Genomic DNA, 21,146 nt, shown 5'->3' on the forward strand with positions numbered 1-21,146 from the left:
AGCTTTACATTATTGATTACATACATTTGAAAATAACTACTACATGCAAAGCTTTGCCACAATGATTAATCAGGTTTTCTCTCCAGTCTGGGTTCTCATATGTATAAGGAGATGGTTGTAATGTTAAAAGACTACCACACTGAGTACATTCATAGGGTTTCTGTCAAGTATGTGTTCTTTTATGCATCAGATGACCATGACATTCAAAGGCTTTCCTATTTGATTACATTCATAGGGCTTCCTCTCCAGTATGTGTTATTTTATGCCTAAGAAGAACATTGCGATATCCAAATGTTTTATCACCTTGATCACATTTATAGGTATCCTATCCAGTATGTATTATTCTTTTATGTATTACAAGATTACTTTGGCATGTAAAGGCTTTACCTCACTGATTACATTCATAGGGTTTCTCTCCAGTATGTGTTCTTTTATTCTACTGAAGACCACTGTGATATCCAAAGGCTTTAGGACATTGATTGCATTCATAGGTTTTCTCTTCATTATGCATTCTTTTATGTTTTTGAAGATGATTGCGATGCACAAAAGCTTTACCACAGTGATGACATTCAAACAGTTTTTCTCCAGTATGTTCCTTTATGCCTCTGAAGAGCACTGTAATATGCAAAGGCTTTAAAACACTGATTGCATTCATAGGGTTTCTCTCCAGTATGTGTTCTTTTATGTATTTGAAGGTGACTGTGACATGTAAAGGTTTTTACCACATTGATTACATTCAAAGGGTTTCTCTCCAGTATGTGTTATTTTATGCCTTTGAAGATCACCATGACATGTAAAGGCTTTAACATATTGATCACATTCATAAGGTTTCTCTCGTGTATGTGTTTGTTTATGCAATCAACAATGACTATTACATGCAAAGGTTTTACCACACTGATTACATACATAGGGTTTCTCTCCAGTGTGGGTGGGTTCTTTCATGTATTTGGAGATTTTTGTGACATACAAAGGATTTATGACACTGAGTACATTCATAGTATTTTTCTCCAGTATTTGCTCTTTTATGAATGTGAAAATAACCCTGACTTGCATAGGCTTTACCACATTGATTACATTCATAGGGTTTCTCTCCTGTATGTGTTCTTATATGCGTTTGAAGTGTATTGATACTTTAAAAGAAACTTTACCACACTGATTATATTCATAGGGTTTCTTTAGAGAATGTGTTCTTTTATTCCTTTGAAGAACACTGGGATATGTAAAGGCTTTATCACACTCATACATTTATATGGTTTCTCTCCAGTATGTGTTCTTTTATGAATGTGAAAATAACCTTGCCTTTACCACACTGATTACATTCATAGGGTTTTTCCCCAGTATATGTTCTTTCATGTATTTCCAGATGACTGTGACATGCAAAGGCTTTACCACACTGATTGCATTCAAAGTATTTCTCACCAGAATGTGTTCTTTTATTCCTTTGAAGATCACTGTGATATGCAAAGCTTTACCACACTGAGTACATTTATGAGTTTTCTCTCCAGTATGTGTTCTTTTATGCATTTGAAGATGACTGTGACATGCAAAGGCTTTACCACACTGATTACATTCATAGGGTTTCTCTCCAGTATGTATTCTTATATGCCTTTGAAAATCACTGTGATATGCAATGGCTTTACCACACTATTGCATTCATAGGGTTTCTCTCTAGTATGTGTTCTTTTATGAAGTTGAAGATGACTGTTACATGAAAAGGCTTTTTCACAATGAGAACATACATAGGGTTTCTCTCCAGTATGTATTCTTTTATGTCTTTTAAGATGACTATGATATGCAAAGGCTTTATCATAGTGATAACATTCAAAGTGTTTCTCTCCAGTATATGTTCTGTTATGATTTTCATGGCTTTTGGGACATGCAATGGGCTTCACACATTGCTTACTCATATGGTTTCTCCCTAGGATTAGTTCTTGTATGCCTTTGAAGATCACTGTCACATGCAATGACTTTAATACTTTGAAGGTATATGGCAGTTTTCCCTCCAGTTTGACTTCCTTCATGCCTGCAAGGATAATGGCACATTTAAAAGTCTTACCACATTCAATACACTGTTGGATCTTTATAACAATTTTTAAATTGGCTCCAATTTTTAAAAGGAATTAAGTCTTAAGTTTCTATCACTATGTTTATACTCAGCTGTATCCATTTACTAAGGATGTTTTGAAACATCAAGGGTACCTTTGATGGTAAGATCCTTTATTACAGGAGTCACATTTACAGAATCATTTTTCTATACAAAAATTTTTACATATTTGAAGAGAGTTTGAAAAGCTCAGATCTTTAACATCCTTATTGTATTCATACATTTTCCTATACTGTGAGAGATACTACATTTGCTAAGTGAGCTAGGACAGAGTATTACTTATTTCTAGTACTCATGGGGATCTTCTGCAATGTGCATTTTTTGATGTATTAATATTGAAACAAGAAAACAAATTACTTAAATACTTGAATGGTATTCAACAAGTATACTTAACATGGAGACTGCTATATATCTTCTAATAATTCTGAAAGAGAAGTATGTTATGTCTTTCCATATCCCTATGCTCATAAGCCTTGTATCCAGAGTGACATATGATATACCTAGTAAAGGAAAAATAAATAAAAAGATTCCAGTTGAATTACCAGAGGTTGACCCTCTGTAATCATAGACTTTTGGTATAGGGATTAAGGTTTGGCCACAACTGCCCTTTCATTCTTGACTCTAATTGCACCCTCATTAAACTTAGCATAATCACATGAAGTAAATGAGACACATAAGCTTCAATATGGAATATTTGCATATTAGAAAGTCTTGGAGACATACTTATCACCACTTCAATGTTTATAATTTTTGTAATATGAGTTGTATGAAAAAAATTGATTGACAATTGTATAGCATAGCTCTCATAATGCTATGACTCAAATGGTGATATCTGTTAAGACACTGTTTCCATACCTTCTTTCTTTTTTTTTTTAAATATTTATTTATTTATTATGTATACAATATTCTGTCTGTGTATGTGCCTGCAGGCCAGAAGAGGACACCAGACCTCATTACAGATGGTTGTGAGCCACCATGTGGTTGCTGGGAATTGAACTCAGGACCTTTGGAAGAGCAGGCAGTGCTCTTAACTGCTGAGCCATCTCTCCAGCCCCATACCTTCTTTCTTAAAAGCATGGTGTTCAAATGCAATTTACATAGCTGACACTGAGGTACATGGTTTTGTGACAATGTAATAATCATTAATACCCTTAATATGTCATTATTTATTACGTTGCTTTTGTTTAAAACTTTTAGTACACACTACAATTTCTTCAGAGGAACATTTGTATCAGCTTGCCCATGAAAGTTACCTTTCATATCTTCTAGACCATTGAGAATGATTTTCAATATTATGGTCTTCCCAAGTGTATCCTAAAATATAATATCAGAAAATATACGTAATATTGAAAATGATGTAAAATTTTAGTTACTCTCTTCACTGAACCTTAGAATCATGCCTAATTTATTCAATCAATGGTTCTCCTTTCTTAAACAAAATTAGATAAAAACATCAATAAACAATTAATTGTTGTCCCCTTATTTTGAAATATAAGAGGAAATTCTGTCTTACCTATAATAGTGAGGTTCCTGTAGGTCTCAAGCATAAAATCTTTGTAGAGATTCTTCTGGGAAGGATTCAGCAAAGTCCACTCTTCCCAAGTGAAATCAATATGAACATCATCATAGGTCACTGCATTCTAAAATTTCCAATATATATGTACAATAGAAAGCATGACAATGACAATATTGTAAATGTATAATTCTTTACAGTATACTCACATAATTCTACAGCTTACCCCCAATTATTCCATAACATAGACATTTTAATTCAGTCACCAAGTAACTTTTGAAGGAAACTAAATAGGATGATGTTCACCTCTATCATTTCTATACCCCTTGAATGGAATATGACCTGCAAGAGAAATGCCTATAAACAAACATAGAGAGACAAGTAAACAGATCAGCAGTACAGAGGACACATAGGAAAAATTGAATGAACAATTAATTTCTGAATACAAAAATGAAGAACAAGATGGGTAAAGGCTCATGCCTTTAATTCCAGCACTCAGAAGGTAGAAGCCTCTGATTTAAATGCTGTACAAGTTCATTCAATCATGTCCAGGACAGTCAGAATTACATATTAAGAACCTATTATCTATGCAAAAACCAGCAAAAAACAAAACAAAACAAAAAACAAACAAATAAAAATTCACAGAAAAATACATAGGTGTTTGGTGACGTTCCTATAAAGCGTTATGCATTAACTCCAGCTCTGTATTCATCTTCTAGAAACCTGAAGTATGCTAATTTAAACTGTAACATATAAAAAAGTTAACTGAAGGAACTGTGTATTTAAAAAGCTACAAATTGAGACATGAAAATATTAGCAATATAAATGTTGACAGCAAGTAATCAACACTGGGCAGGGATGAGGGCTCAAAATAAGGAGAACTCGCTGGCTTGCATATAGGTGGTTTCAATTGTCTGTACTGAAAAGGGAATCACAACTATATATTAGAACAAGCTCTGGGTTTCTGGGATCATGTTTTGACCTCTGTGAGAACCAGGTACCCACATGGTGCATATATATGCATACAGGAAAATTCTCATATACAATAAAAAAATTCCATTGTATAATTTTAGTTCTTTTGTGGAAAATCAGGTGTTCATAGGTTTGTGGGTTAATATCAATATTAATCTGACCACACTGAATTTGATAGAAGAGAAAGTGGGAAGTAGTCTATAACACATGGGCAAAGGAGACCACTTCCTACATAGAACCCCAGTAGGACAGACAATAAGAGCAACAATGAATAAATGGGAACTCCTGAAACTGAGAAGCTTCTGTAAAGCAAAGGACACTGTTATTAAGACAAAAAGGCAACCTACTGATTGGAAGAAGATCTTCACCAACCCCGCATCAGACAAAGGTCTGATCTCCAAAATATATAAAGAACTCCAGAAACTAGACATTAAAATTTTAATAAACCCAATTAAAAAATGGCGTACTGAACTGAACAGAGAATTCTCAACAGAAGAAGTTCAAATGGCCAAAAGGCACTTAAGGTCATGCTCAACCTTTTTAGCGATCAGGGAAATGCAAATCAAAACAACTTTGAGATATCTCCTGTCAGAATAGCTAAAATCAAAAACACCAATGATAGCCTATACTGGAGAGGATGTGGAGTAAGGGGAACACTCATACATTGTTGGAGAGAATGCAAAGTTGTGCAACCACTTTGGAAATTAGTGTCGCGGTTCCTCAGGAAACTGGGAGTCAACCTACCTCAGGACCTAGAAATTCCACTCTTGGAAATATACCCAAGAGATGCCCAATCATACTACAAAAGCATTTGTTCAACTATGTTCATAGCAGCACTATTTGTAATACCCAGAACCTGGAAACAACCTAGGTGCCCCTCAATAGAAGAATGGATAAAGAAGGTGTGGCATATATACACTTTCAAGTTTTACTCAGCGGTAAAAAACAATGACATCTTGAATTTTGCATACAAATGGATGGAAATAGAAAACACTTTACTGAGTGAGATAACCCAGAACAAAAAAGATGAATATGGTATGTACTCATAAGTGGATTCTAGCCATAAATAAAGGACATTGAGCTTATAATTCGTGATTCTAGAGAAGCTAAATAAGAAGATGAACCCAAAGAAAAACATATAGTTATCCTCCTGGATATTGGAAGTAGACATGATTGCCGGACAGGGGTTGGGAGAACGGGAGTGTGGGTTGGGTGGGGATAAGGGGAGATTGGGACAGAGAAGGGAGAAGGGGAGGATGGGGAGAGCCTGATGGATGGAGGAAGGGTGAATATGGGATCAGGGTAGTAGATCTCTTAATTAAGGGAGCCATTTTAGGGTTGGCAAGAGACTTGACTCTAGAGGGGTTCCTAGGTGTTCAAGGAGATGTCCCCAGCTTGTTCTTTGGGCAGCAGAGGACAGGGTGCCTGAACTGGTCTTATCCTATAGCCAAACTGATGAATATCTTGCATATCACCATAGAACCTTCATCTGGTAATGGATAGAGATAGAGAAAGAGACCCACATTAGAGCAATGGACTGAGCTCCCAAGGTGTAAATGAGAAACAGAAGGAGGGAGAACATGAGCAAAGAAGTCAGGACTGCGAGGGGTGCATCCACCCACTGAGATGGTGGGACTGAACTAATGTGAGCTCACCAAGGCCAGCTGGACTGGGACTGATGGAGCATGTGATCAAACCGGACTCTCTGAATGTGGCTGACAATGAGGGCTGGGACAATGGCACTGGGTTTTGATTCTACTGCATGGACTGGCCTTGTGGGAGCCTAGTCTGTTTGGATGCACACCTTCCTAGACCTGGATGGAGTGGGGAGGACCTTGGACTTCCCACAGGGCAGGGCACCCAGACTTCTCTTAAGACTGGAGAGGGAGGGGAAGGAGGAGAGGGGAAGTGGGAGGGAAATGGGAGGAGGTGGAAATTTTTAATAAGAAAGAAAGAAAGAAAATGTAAAGCTCAATAAAAATTAATTAAAAATATTTTTTAAAAAACTTACAAGCAAGAAGAGTCAAACAGCAGGCTTCTAAACTGCCTTGTCACTGAATAGTTATACTGAATCTTATGTAACACCACTATAATGGTGGTGAAGGCATGACAGCACAAGAAGGAAACTTACTGGTTAGTATCAAATATAAAACAGTACACAAAGAACAGGAAATAGGTTGAGAGAATAGAGACTCAAATCACATCCCCAATGAGGAATTCCACCCAGAAAGTCTTCTTCTACTAATGATATCACAAGTAATCAGCAGAAAGTTACCAAGGAATGATACACATTCAAATGCATCTTCCTACTTGGGGAGGTGTTTAATTTAATCAATTATAATATGACCTAGTTCATTAAAGGCTCATGGTCATCCATGAAGAATATGCTTTAGTCACTTCAATGATCCCCATACTCTGCAAAAGCCCCTACAATGTTTAAATGTCCAAAGTCTTTTGTGACACTGAAGACAAACTCTTGACAGTGATATCTTGTAAAATCAGAAAATGTGTTACATCTTTGTAACATATGACATCAAATACCATTCCTACATTCCAAAAGAGAAAAATGGAGACATACCAAGGGAAGACTGGACCAAGGCAAAACTGAAACACAGCAGCACAAACATCAAATCCTGATGCTCTATCTCAGATGCATGCAATTTCTGTTTCAAAGTACTGAGATAATCTTATCCCTGTAATTTTTCATACATCACTCTCTTTGATTACCTCCACTCCCTAGAGACAGCTTGCTCTCCATGGAAGATGTCTCATTGCTTAGGTATCTCAATATTTTGTGGCCTCAAAATGCAACCCAGCCTATTGCAAAATATTTAAAATGTGTTTTATTTATGTAACTTCTGGAAAATTTCTTTCAACGATGTAAAGATCTGTTGTATTCTTTTATGTAGTATTTTTTAACTCTGTGAAGCTCTGATGCTTTGCTTGTCTTAAGCACCTGATTTTGCTAACAAAGAGATGAATGGCCTGTAGCTTATTAGGAAAAGATATGAAGGTCTGGAAGGCAGAGAGAATAAAATTGAGGAGAAATCTGGGAGGGAGGAAGAAAGAAGGAAGGAACAAGAAAAAGATAAGGACGCCAGGGGCCAGCCACCCAGCTACACAACAAGCTAGAGAGGAAGAAGTAAAGAAAGGGATATAGAATAGAAAAACATAAAAAGCTAGAGGCAAAAGATTGATGAAACAATTCATGTTAAGAAAAATGGCTAGAAACAAGCCAAGTTAAGGCCAGAGATTAATAAGTAATAATAAAGCTCTGTGATTTATTTAAAAGTGGGTGTCAGGGTCCCCAAAGAGCTAAATCAACTGCGTACATTTTGGTGCCCAATGTGGGGCTAAAAATTCATGGCTTAAGAGTTTCTGCCTTACAGAAGAAGCCCTTGAGCAATGGGCATATGAAAATTCTAACCATAAAAAAGTCTGCAAGAATCAGATTCCCAGAAATATGAAAGTAGAATGTAGTTCCTGAAACACAATTTCTATATGGCTGCAAGCTTAATGGTTGGTTTTCATAAATAGAGAAGCAGGAGGAGACTGCAGCCAAAGTTACCAGTGGAAGTCAATGCTACACAGTAGTTTAAAGACTTATGTTGTCAAAAAAGGCTAAATGATATTCAGTTAAACAGGTTCAGATTGAAAAAACCTGTAAAATGTTTCCAGTGTATTTTACAATTTGCATAGGCTTTAGAAAGCAAAGACAATAGGTATAGGCATTTATAGAAATAGATTTAAAAATAGTAAAGTCTTTAAAAAGATAATAACACTAATAGAAATGTAAAAACTCATGTAAAGATAAGAAAAACACAAAGAGTCATGATCCTGTACTGTATTGTATTGATTCTGACCTTTTTGATGGCTGATGGGCACCAGATAGCTGGTGGAAGACATGAGATTATAAACCGCACTGCAAAATTGAAACAATTTAGGTATTTTGGGTTATCATTTTGTTACTATTGCTTTTATTGAGCTTTACATTTTTCTCCACTCCCCTCCTTTCTACTCCTACTCTCTCCTGTGACCCTCACACTCCTGATTTACTCAGAAGATCTTGTCTTTTCCACCATCCTGTGTAGATTCATGTACATCTTTCTTAGGGACTTCTGTTGTCTAGTTTATCTGGGGTTGTAGATTCTAGGCTGGATTTTCTTTGCTTTATCACTAAGATCCACTTTTGAGTGAGTATATATTATTTGTCTTTCTTGGTCTGGGTTACATCACTCAATATGTTTTTTTTCTAGATCCATCCATTTGCCTGCAAATTTCAAGATGCCATTACAATTTACCTTTGTGTAGTACTCCATTGTATAAATGTACCACATTTTCTTTAACTATTCTTCGGTTGAGGGGCATCTAGCTTTGTTGGTGGAAGCATTTAGTTGGCTCCCAGCTGCTCAGCACCAAAATAAACACTCAGAAACAATATTATTTGAAATTCTGTTTGACCAATATCTTAAGTGTATTTTTAGCTCACTCTTATATCTTATATTAACCAGTTTTTATTATTTTATATTTTACCGTGAGGTGCATGGTCTATCAGCAAGCTTTCACGTGTTGGCTTACATCTTCCTCCTCTGGTGGCTCTATGGTGTCTTTCTGACTCTACTTTTTTTCTCACCACATTTAGTTTAGTTTTCTCTGTCTAGCTCTATTCTCTAAAGCTATTGGCCAATACAACTTCTTTATTCATTAGACAATAAAAGTAGCACATATACAAAAGCTCTTCCCACACCATAGGTTCTTTTCAGTTTCTGGCTATTACAAATAATGCTGCTATGAACAGAGTTGAGCACATGTTCTTGTGGTATAATTGAATGTCATTTGGGAATATACTCAACAGCGGTATTGCTAGGTCTTGGGGTAGATTTTTTCCTAATTATCTGAGAAATCACCATACTGATTTCCAGAGCAATTGTACAAGTGTACAAGACCACCAATGGAGGAGTGTTGTCCTTATCCCACATCCTTTCCAGCATAAGCTTTCACCAGTGTTTTTGTTCTTTGCCATTCTGACAGATGTAAGATTGAATCTCAGAGCTGTTTCGATTTGCATTTCTCTGATAGGTAAGCATGCTGAGCATTTGCTTATGTGTCCCTCAGCTCTTTGAGATTCATCTGCTCAGAGTTTCCTGTTTTGGAGTATACCTGATTTTTGTTAGATTATTTGGTCTTTTGTTGTCACATTATCTTTATTTTAAAATATGAGTCAAATGTATCTGCTAAATGGAATAAAAAATATTTTTTGAGAAGAGGTTTTGCCTTTGTTTCCACAGCAGACTAAATTCTTTGGATTTGTTTAAGGAATGACATCGATCATGTTTAATCAGGGAAGACCTACTGAATCTTGACAAGTGATGATTATCAATAAAGATTACAGATGCTTTTCCAAGTACTCGGACATTATCTCAAATTTTCTCAGGGAACCCTAAAGATGTCTTCACCTCTGTTTAGCAAGAAGTAATCCAGAGAACATGACACCCACATTTCCAACAGATAAAATATGGTAGGATTTTGTTTATTTGGTGGGCTATCGATACTTGTATTTTGGCAAATATTTAAGTTATTTTTGTTACAGAGCATATATATCTTTATTCTTATTTAAGGTATGGTATCTATTAAACACATTTAAAAGTATAAGATAAAGTTCTAGTTTTTGAAAGCTGTTATTATAAACTACTTAGAATAATCAGGAAACTCAGATTAGTAGTTAAAGACTTATAACAATGAAATATAATGTTAGGAATATTTTCAGAGTCCAACCAAGATATATTTAGATAGACAAATGGTTTTCAAACACTTAAAAGATGTACAGAATGTGGTACTTTCTTGCTTAAAAAGTGATGGGTATTGAAGAAACTCCACTGGAGTTGCTTTCATTCTGGCAAGCCTAATCACTGGGTTAAAAAAAAAAAAAAAAAAAAAAAACTTGCTACTATTTTAGGCTGCTCTGATGGGGAAGCTCAGCCAATTACACTTGGCTAGGGTGTGGCCACATGGGGCCAAGGAACAAGGACCTGGGGATCCAGGTATCTGCCCCTTGTTTTGTCCTTTCTCGGCTGCACGTGGTGCTCACTGGACCCCGGTCACGTGACTTTCTCTTTTTTCCCAATTATTAACTTATATTCCTTGTTTTTGAGCTGGTCTGGTTAATTCTAACTACCGGTCGACCACGCCCGTCATTTGGCTGGCGCCCGACCTTGGGGCTTTTTGGAGCCCTTTAAGGCTCTAAATACGAGCACCAAATCTCGCGCCCCCGCTGTGCAGCTTTCTCCTGTGGCCGCAGGGAGGGGGTCCACTTCGTCGCCAACGGCGGAAGGCCTCTCCTCCACACAGACTGTCGTCCCCCCCCCCCCCCTTCCCCTGCCGGTCTTCTGCACCACTCTCCCTTGTTCGTTCTTGCCCTGCGCGGCCACCTTCAAGGAGCGAGCGTGAACGCCCCCCCCCCCCCCCCATCAGCCCGGAGTGCGGCCCGGAGACCAGCCGTGGTGGCGGCTCTATCACCACAACTTGTGCCGGGCTATGCCTGGCTCTACAGCCATCGTAGCCGGTGATTCACATAACACACGGTCTGTGAGTTTAACCTCTGGATTTGAGTATGCATTTCAGAATTATCTCTCCCATTCTCATTCGCCCGCCACGTGGATTCAGGTGCACCCTGCCACCTACTGACAGGAAATGGTTATTGCACCTACTCTTGCTGATTTGATTTATTTGATTATTTATTTGATTTATTTGATTATTTGATTAAGATTTATTATAAATTTAAGGAAAAATGTCAGACAACCTAACCCTCCAAGGCTTTCATACCTTTTCATTTACTCCAAGTGGGAGGTCTTACAAGATGCAAATGACACCCCTCTCACATGGCTATTTCTGGGATTTACCTTTTTTCTTGTATTTTATGGCTTTTTCATAATATGGTTTGACAATAGAAAAATGATGCAGTCTTTACAGACTGAATTCAGGATTCTTAGAAAAGAAGTTAAAAATCTAAGGAAGGGCACAACCATCTTGTCTGACAATTTCCAGTTGGCTGAGGTAATTTCAAAAACAATTCAGACTGACACCAACCTCCTCAAGAAAGAGATTAGAGTTCTTAAGGAGGAGATTAGATCTTTGTCTAATATGACTTGGTCAACTGAGCTAATTTTTGAAAAGGTACAGTCTAATATTAATTTATTTAAGGAGAAATCCGCTGCTCTGGAGGAGGAAACGGCTCATTTGGCTCATAAAATCCAGTCCATGACTGTAGGTTCTGAAACATTATTTGAGAGGATTCGATGTGTTGAATGTATTAATCGGATTTTGCCAAAAGGGTATGATAGATTGACTGATAGAATGTCCATCCAAGAAGGCCCTATACATACCACGAAGATTATGTCCAAGGATGAGATATTATATCTAATGGACAGACTTCATACCTTAGAATCCTCAATGAAGGCATTAGAGCATAATACTGGACAGGAGACTCAGGCCTTGCAGAAGGCAATGGTAAACAGATTTGAAATGATTGAGGAAATTATGGACTTCGACGAACAGGAGCAAAAGGTAGAAAGGCAAAATTTAACTCCACCAGTACGTAAAACAAAATGACAATGCCCAACAGTTTATAAGAGGGAAGTTGACTACAAAGTTACATTTACACTGGAAACACTCAGAATGCACAATGGAATTATGAGAAAGTAGAAAACAGATTGATATAATATGACTTCAAAACTTACTTATCTTTATACTAAAGATACAACAATTAAAAATATATACAATATTTATGAAAGAAGAAAGGGGGTGTAGAGAAAAGGCCAAGAACAAAGATATGAAAATATTGTAAACTTTTAATCAGAAGACCAAAGGAAACTTAGCAAGAAAAAGTGTGATTATGGCCAATGTTACCAATCTATCTATAATCCAATCAGCATAGAAATTAAATAAATACAGACTTCACAACTTTCATAAAATTAGCCCAAAGTGACTTTTAAGTTGGTTTTGTCCCTCTAGCTACTAACATTTCTTCCAAAGACAGAAACCCCATGCACTAGAGATCTCTCTGCAAATGGAGGTGATTCCTTGCTAAGGTTCTGCAGCCCTGTATACCTCCTTGTGGTTTAAGAAAAATGCAGTTCCTCCTGCCCGCACTGATTTCCCAATTCAAAAACAACATAGAAGAATGATTTAAAATCTACTTCTTGCCACAAGGATTATGGCACAAGATTTGAATTCTGACCTATCTACCTGCCCTACACCAAGCACACCTGAGATATCTCTGCAGATTAGAAACTCCTTTTGTCCTCTGGAACTAAACTTCACTGAATCACACCACTGTGGCTGGTAGAAAGAGAAAGTTAACAGTATTCTAGTCCTGTATTGCTGAAAGATGATCCCATCACCATCTTTCTAACAGTTTCTAAACTACTTGTAACATTTATGAGAAAAACCTGAGTGGAATGCCATATTCAGAACTTCTAGAAACAAGACCTTCAGTTTTCCAATCTGTCTCCCCTCTACACACAAAAAGCAGTGCTCATGTGTGGACACTCAACAGAGTTACTATAAGCATCATATCCTCCCATTCCAGGGATGCAGAGTCTCCCACTTCCCAGAAATCCATACACAGGGAGGCTCAGAGGACAAGAACCATTGTCCAAGTTACCACATGGCCACACATAATCAGTCTGGCTCATGGTCCATCCAATTCCCAGCGGAAATGACAGCACAGCAGAGCTGCTCTGAACATGCTAAACTCACCAAGGCACAACTTGTTGTCTTCCTTACAACTCACCACAGCAAAAGCAGAGGGGAATCCCAGAAAGAACCTGAAAATTATGCATCACCAGTAATCCTGATTGCTCAGACTCCCCAAAGTTCCTCATTGGTTAGAGCCTCCCAGTAGTGCCTCAGAATGCTAGCAGCTCCCCTACTGGGTTTGCCAAGATCAAATGACTCAGGCAACACAGTCCTTCTAGCTCTGACCTTCCAGTGCAATAGACAGGACCTTATCTTCTACTCTCCCGAACACATTTTGTTCCTCATACAAATCACATGATTCTTTGTGTGAACATCACATTACATACTCAGTCTCTAGTTCAGTGAACCCATTGTCTCATACATGGAAAATCCTGATGACAAACACAGGTCACAGTCAACTGTTGTTAAAGAAAAAGAAGTCATGAATTAGAAAACAATGAAGGGTCATGGTAGGCTTGGAAGCAAGAAAGAGAATGTGGAGATAATGGAGATATAATCTCAAAATGAAGTTTGAAATGTTGAAACAGACTTTATAGCCATGTGGTCCAGACTAGGGATTAGATCATATCAAAGAGTTCTCGCAACTTTTCTCTAAGATGCACATCTTAAACAAGAAAAATAACAGCCTTCTTAGGAAGGGTCACAACATTTTGCCCCTTTGTCATGCGAGACTGAAATATCTGCATAGGATCTTTGCTTAATTACACCTTCAGTATTCATTGGATCAAGATAACCTTTCCAAACTGTACACCCACACTGATCTGTGTTCATTCACATAATATGAATTAAACATGCTGGAAAATTACAAAATCACTCCCATGACCACAATTAAGTCCTTTATCATAATGCTGACTCTAGGAGCAAGTTGCCTACCCTGTTTCCCCTGCAATGTACAAAATAAATCCTTCCCCCTATTTTGATCAGAAGACAGAAGCAATGTTCCATATGTGGTTCCCTTTCCTGTGACTGCACTGGAGAGCTGACTAAACGACTCAAACAGATTATTTTAAAACTGAGATAGATGGTACAGTCATGCAATTTAAGAATATTGAAGGTATAATATAGAGGCCAACAAGGCCAATTTCTTGAGTGCAACAGACTGGAATCAAGCTACCCAAGTCAACCTAAGAGAGCTTGTCTCAAACAAAGTTTTTCCAACAGGATGAAAAACAACAGTTCTAGAAATAATATGCCTTCCCTTTGAGAAATCATTTCATATAAAGTTAATTAACAAAGAAAAATCTCTTTATTGATGATACATATCCATCTCTGCCTGAAGCTTAAACAATTCAAAAGAGATAGGCAATTTGTAGGTCTAGTCACCCAGGCAGACGGGAGGGTTAGACAGCAAAGATATTCCCAGAACACTTTCTTAAGTACAGCAATGGTATGAAACAGTGGCAGGGTCCTGTGGTGAAGGTCACAGGGATGAGGAAGATAGGACAAGTAGAAGGTAGAGAAGTGACAAGCAGCTGAGCAGTGGTGGCACAGGTCTTTAATCCCAGCATGGTCTACAAGAATTAGTTCCAAGACATGTTCCAAAGCTACAGAGAAACCCTGTCTCAAAAAACAAAAAACAAAAAAAAGAAAGAAAGAAAAAAGAAAAGATAAAAGCTAGGGTGGGGATTTCTTGCACATGCTAAGTTCCATGCCAAGTAAGTTTCTTAAGACCAGAATCTTGTATCCAACTTCTGGGGAAAATGGAAGGAAAAGAAAAAACTTCAATGAAGTCAGCAGAAACCGGCATACTTAGTACAAATTCAAGGGGAGGCTAATCAAACAATTCTACACAAGGGGAACATGGGGTCTTATGTGATCATAACTAAAACCAAAAAGGCCTTGGGATTGACAACGATAGCTCTGAGGAGTTTTCAGGATCTATAGCAACCCTTCCACAAAGGCCCTGACCCCTGGTGATTACAAAAGTAGTTCTGTTCAAATGTCAATACATCAGACTCTAGGGAAGCTTACAAAGTCTAGGCCCTAGGCTGGTATTCTCTGCCAAGAATGTTCCTTCTCCCTGCTGGAGAGCCTAAAATAAAAGCCTTAGTTGATCAGGCCAGTCCTTAACACAATATTGTTTCATTTTTCAAAAAGTTGTCACCTGGTGTCATATTACCCATCAGGCAGAACTATGCTTTTCTCTAAAAGAAAACAAAACGTCAATGGCACAACAGGCCTTAAAGTTGGTTGTGACCCTGTTACTCCCCTAGTTATGAGTGTTTGTTTGGTTGGTTGGTTGGGTTTTTTTTTTTTTTTTTTTTTTTTTGGTATGCAAAGGACCTAGTACCAGGGAAGATTTCTCTGTAAAGGTTTGGAGCCAAATGTCTGAAAAACCCTGTTGAATAAATGTGCATTTAGTATCCTAATCTCTAGCAGGCCTGGTCAGCACATGCCCAGTTCTCTGGCACAAACAGTTCCCGGGAGGATAGAGCTTCCTTACAAGGGGCACCAATCTGCCTGGTTCTCAGGCAGAAAGAGCAGGGGCAGAGCCTGACCTGCCAGACTCTCTGTAGGGCTGAAAGGGATGATGAGCGTCATAACTCAGCCACACTCCGCCCTGGGCACCAGAGAAAAACACAACCACTGTGTAGGGTGTCTGCCAAAGCAGAAACTCCTTTATTGGTATCAAACAGGGACTTATATAGGGTTGTGATGAGGGTGTAGAGTAGCCTGGGATGGGCCAAGGTGGAGTAAGAAACAAGGGCCAATAGTACTTTGACATGTTAGTGGTAGATGGGTAGAGGCAGGTCTTGGTCAGGTAGTCAGAGACAGGTCTTCAAAATCTAGCTAGACTCAGAAAGTTACACTATGCCTCAGGCCAACTCAAGTTAGGCTCAGGAAAATACAATGGGAAATACTCAAGACCCTGCCTCATGAGGCCAGACAACTATACAGAGACAGCCCTACCTACCTTAAATTGTACTTTTTGAAACTTAATATTTTCTAAGCATTGGTAAATCCTTTATATTAGTAATTCTACTCTTCTACATCAGGCGTGGAAGTGGAGGGCTACCCCACATACGGTTGATTTTACAACCTCCACAATATTAACAGTAAATGGATCTCACACATAAAGTTGAAATGCACAGTGCTGAACTTCTAGAAGATACTAGAGAAACTAGACCTCCACGAGTTTGGCAACCTGCTCCAAAACGCACTAAAAGCATGATGATGTTGCCTAGAAAGAGGTTTCTCCACACAGCTCCCTGCTCCCAATGCTCGGAGCAGATTCAGCCCACAGTGCAAAGTTATTCAGATGCCTGCCCTATTCAGGGAGTTGCAGGCACCACATTGAGCTGGAAAGCATGCAGAATCTGCATTTCCCATGAACTGGAGAGGAACCACCACACGGGTTCCAGCATCTCACCATCTGCTCTTCCCAGTTCAGGGACAGCAGCCCCTCACTCACCATGTCGCGGTTTCCTAGCTTTCACAAGCGCTCCACGCGGTTTCCTGGAGGACTTTTAGTTGAACAGCACACAAGACCGGCTCCACTTCCACTTCACTGCCAAGCTGGAGCCAGGAAGCTCACTCCACCACTCCTGACTGGCAAGCTACCTGGAGGACCTGATTGGGTAGCCATGCCTGAGTGACACGTGCACCTCCCATAGGGAGAGCCTCTTCTTAAAGACACAGCACAATAGTTGCTGACCCTGCTTTCCAAACCAGACAAAGACCTTTTCTAGATCAGTGGAGATGTGCTTTTCAATAGCACTTGCCCTTGCATCTGGTTCCAGACCCTACTATCTTCCTGTAGGCACTTCTTCTTCCACCTGGACACTACGTGGCTGTTTCACAGCCCACTATTTGTGGATAGAGTAATTCCTTGTCACAGGAGTGGAAGGATGTCCAGAAGAGATTTAAGAACACAAGAGGGAATATTTGTTCTGTGGTTCAATGCTGAGGTAAAAATGAACTAAAGGTGCTTTTTTTTTTCCTGGGTGTCACATGTACCTCAGAAAATCAGGAAAGAAAAGTAGGAACCAGGTCTTAGTGAGGGCGCAGGGCAGGTGGTGAGAGCGGCGGGAGCCTTGGTAAGAGGTGGTCCGGGTTGGGCACCAGCGGGGTAAATGACTCAGGCGGCAGGCCCAAGGCTGACATGAGGGGAGTGGAGCACGCCCTGAAGTGGCGCCCCGGAGCTTCAAGCTGACCAGATGAGGGTGTCAGCGTCCCCAGAGTGGAGCGTGGGGCGGGTCCAACTGCGGGGCCCAGCGGGGCAGGGGTCTGATATCTGGGCACATTGCGAGCAGCATCCAGCCCTAAACTTGTCACCAACAGGCGACCGCGGGAGCCCCTAGCCGCCAGCTACGGAGTGGATGGGCGGGGAGAGGGAGGGGAAGGCTGGCGGACTCTGAGGCGAACTGGTGGGCAGACCGGGAGTCGCCACTTAAGCAGGGCTGCACAGTGCCCTTCGTCAGGCACGACTGCGCAGTGGAAGTCATTTGTTGCAGCGCTGTCCCTGACACAGCCGGAATGTCTTGGTGCAGCAGCCCGCGATCCCTTGCCTCCGCCTGCCCGCCCGCTCGCCCCTAGGCCCCGCCGCCCGGAACTCCCGAAAACCCCCGCAGCCGTGTGTCCCGCCGAGCCCGCTGAGTAGCTGCCAGTCCTCGTGGCGATTCGCGCAACTTTGACCAGGGCAGGGTCGCGGGGAGCCGGAGCACTGAGGGCGCGCAGCGAGGATTCTGTGGCTGGGGCTGCTGAGCCGGCTGCCTATTCGGTGCCGGCGGTCAGTCCCGTGCGTGCGGCCTCCCCGGATCTAGGACGAATTCCCGCTCCAGACGACTTCCCAAATTACATTTTTTTTTTCTTTTATTTTATTTTGGGCTGGAGGAGGGGAGGTGGAGGCGGGAGGCCGCGCTTGATTGACGGGCCCAGAATGTTTCACTAACTTCCAGCTGCTGCTGGGCGGTCGGTGGGAGGGGAGCGACCTGGAACCTGAGGCTGGAGAGGCTGGTGCCTCTCTGAGAATGGAAAACTTCTCCCTGGGTAAACTACATGCCTAAGAAGCCTATATAAGTCCTTCTGCCTGTTCAGTTGCAGGCTGTCATTCACCTCACCAGCAGAGGCTACCACTCTCCTGGCCTTCACATTCTCAAATAAATTTTCTCAAAAGAGTTTTGGGTGAAGATCTTCATTCCATATAGAATACAAGAACCTGGCTGGGACATCCCTTAGGGGACTAAGCTGAAAAACATTTCTAAAATTCTCCCTTAGGGAGGATTAGCAAGGCTGAGCTGAAGTGACAACTTTTTCCTGGAGCCAGAGGAGATTGTTCCATTTCTGCAGGGCTTCTCCTTTAGCACAGAGTTAGCAGAAGTACCTTTTTGGGTTGACCAAGAAGGGGATAGCTCTCCTATTACTTTCCATTAGGGGAACAAAAAAGAGCTCAGCTGTAGGGGTACTCCAGGAGAGGGGGGAATTGCTATATCCTGCAGGGAGAACAGGAGTCCCCACTGCATCCCAGCTACAGGTAGCCTGGCTTCCCAATAAGTCAAGACACTTTGCTCTTCAGGGCCAAAATGTCCTATTGTGGCTCTACCCCTCAACAGCTGCCCTATTGCAGCTCTAGTTATAGCCTGGCTTCCCTGTGAGTCAGGATATCTTTGAGGTCCAGAGCTGTTAGACTCACACATAAAATCACATTGTAAAATCAGGGACATTTAGGGACAGTCTTACCTCACAGTCATGCAGGAATATATATATATATATATATATATATATATATATATATATAATCATTGTAAAAGTTTAAAAAATTATAAAAAACAAATGCCTTTGGCATGTTCATCTTGTACCACAGGTCTTCGATAAAAATCAAGTAAATGACACTGAAAAGTAGACTGCTTTGGAACCTATGAAAGATGTCAATCTTGATGCTTGATCAAAAAGATAACTATACCAATGCTATAGTTCTCATAGATACAAAAAAGGAAACAAATACAAAAAAATGCCCAGGAATTGCCACCTAGTAGCACTGTGCACTGTGCTCCCATATGAACCTTTAAAATATTCTATCTATATTAAATTCAAAACAAAGCAGGTTTTGCCACTGAGGAGACTGGCTTGGCAGAAGGCCACAGCTCCTTTCATGCAAGACCAGAAGAAGTTTATATTAACTAGCTTTGGCAGCTGTCTCTCTGGGGACTGTGACACACTGTTAAGAATTTATTCTTTCCTTTTTCTAATTTATTTATTGTTTTTTATTTCTATGGTGTGTGATACCCTCACCCCTTATTCTCAAAGGGGCGAGAAGAAATTTCCTAGCAGAATGTTTTCCCAGGAAGATAGTGGCCTTCCCCTCTCCCACCCAGGGGTTTCTGAGCACAAGGTCACTTAACTCAGCCCAGCCAGCCACCTGGAACAGGCTGATAAAGATGGCCTGACTCAAAAACAGTGACCGTGCTCTAAAAACAAGGAAAAAGCTGATTTAACAGAATGGGAGGGAGCAAAAGTCCTTGTACCCATACCAAAACATCTTCAAGGGGTCAGACTCTGGCCTCCAGGCAGGTCTGAGGATTCCTGCAAGGGAGTGCAGGCTCCTTCAGACTGTGCTGCCAGGTTCCCTGTGTGATATTCCATCCCGCCCTGCCCCCACCTTGGCCCTTTTGTCCCTGGGCTGCCTGGAATCCCTGATCCTGTCCCCTGAACTTCCATCTGGACTGGTGAGTGATTGCAGACCCTGGAACAACCTGCCCTGGAAGAGAGCACAGACCCCATCCTCCCAGCTCCCTCTGCAGGCTTGTCTTTTTTTCTCATGTCCCTGCCTCTCTCAAGCCTTCCCTAGTGTTTTCAGGTGTCCTGCTCCAGTAATAAGGCTATCCACCCAAAGGGGTCAGACTCAGGCCTCCAGGCAGGTCTGAGGATTCCTGCAAGGGAGTGTGGGCTTCTTTAGATTGTGATGCAAGGAATAGGTCCTCCTCTGGCACTGGGGAGATCTAGCCAGTTTCAGTCGCAGCAAAAATTGGTCTAGGACACCAAGCGCCTCCAGGCTCCTTTTGAAGGAAGAGATGGGCAGGCACCAATGCAGGAGCTCCTCCAACAACATGAAAGGCAACATGCCATCACCACAATCCAGACATCCTGAAACAACAAGAATTGAACACCCTACCCCAGAAGATATAGAAGAAACAGACCTTAAACAGTACTTTATGAAAATAATAGAGGACCTTAAACAGGAGGTAAAAAACTGCCATAAAGAAATGGAGATGACAAACAAAAAGGTAGACGAAATAAATAAATCTCTCAAAGATACCCAAGAAAAACAAGAAAAACAAGAAAAAGCAATCAAACAGGTAAGGGAAACAGTACAAGACCTCATAAATGAAATGGAGGTAATGAAGAAAACACAAGCTGAGGGAAGACTGGAAATGGAAACTCTGAGTAAACGGACAGAAACTTCAGAGACAAGTATTTCCAACCAAATACAAGAGATGGAAGAAAGAATCTCAGACTCTGAAGGTACTATAGAGGAAATAAATTCACAGATTAAAGAACTAAACAAATCTAACAAATTCTTAATACAAAACATCCAGGAAATCTGGGATACCATGAAAAGACCAAAACTAAGAATAATTGGGGTAGAAGAAGGAGAAGAATTACAACTCAAAGGCCCAGAAAACATATTCAACAAAATTATAGAAGAAAACTTCCCCAACCTAAAGAAGGATGTTCCTATGAAAGTACAAGAAGCCTACAGAACACCAAATAGACTGGATCAAAAGAAAGCATCCCCACGCCATATAATAATCAAAACACAAAACATACAGAATAAAGAACAGATATTAAGAGCTGCAAAGG

General features: G+C 40.3%; 1 long non-coding RNA gene and 1 pseudogene across 1 annotated transcript; one reads left to right on the forward strand and one right to left on the reverse strand.

The window, feature by feature from the left end:
- Positions 1 to 21,146, forward strand: part of LOC119808081 — a 232,692-nt pseudogene that overhangs the window by 149,127 nt on the left and 62,419 nt on the right.
- On the reverse strand, positions 1,728 to 16,881 carry LOC121677106. Its single transcript, XR_006020747.1, has 3 exons — positions 16,759 to 16,881; positions 3,358 to 3,418; positions 1,728 to 2,023 (listed from the first exon to the last, which is right to left on the reverse strand). It is a non-coding gene; the product is annotated as an uncharacterized LOC121677106 (long non-coding RNA).

This window comes from Arvicola amphibius, chromosome 2 (genome assembly GCF_903992535.2).
Source record: "Arvicola amphibius chromosome 2, mArvAmp1.2, whole genome shotgun sequence".
Lineage (NCBI taxonomy): Eukaryota > Metazoa > Chordata > Mammalia > Rodentia > Cricetidae > Arvicola > Arvicola amphibius.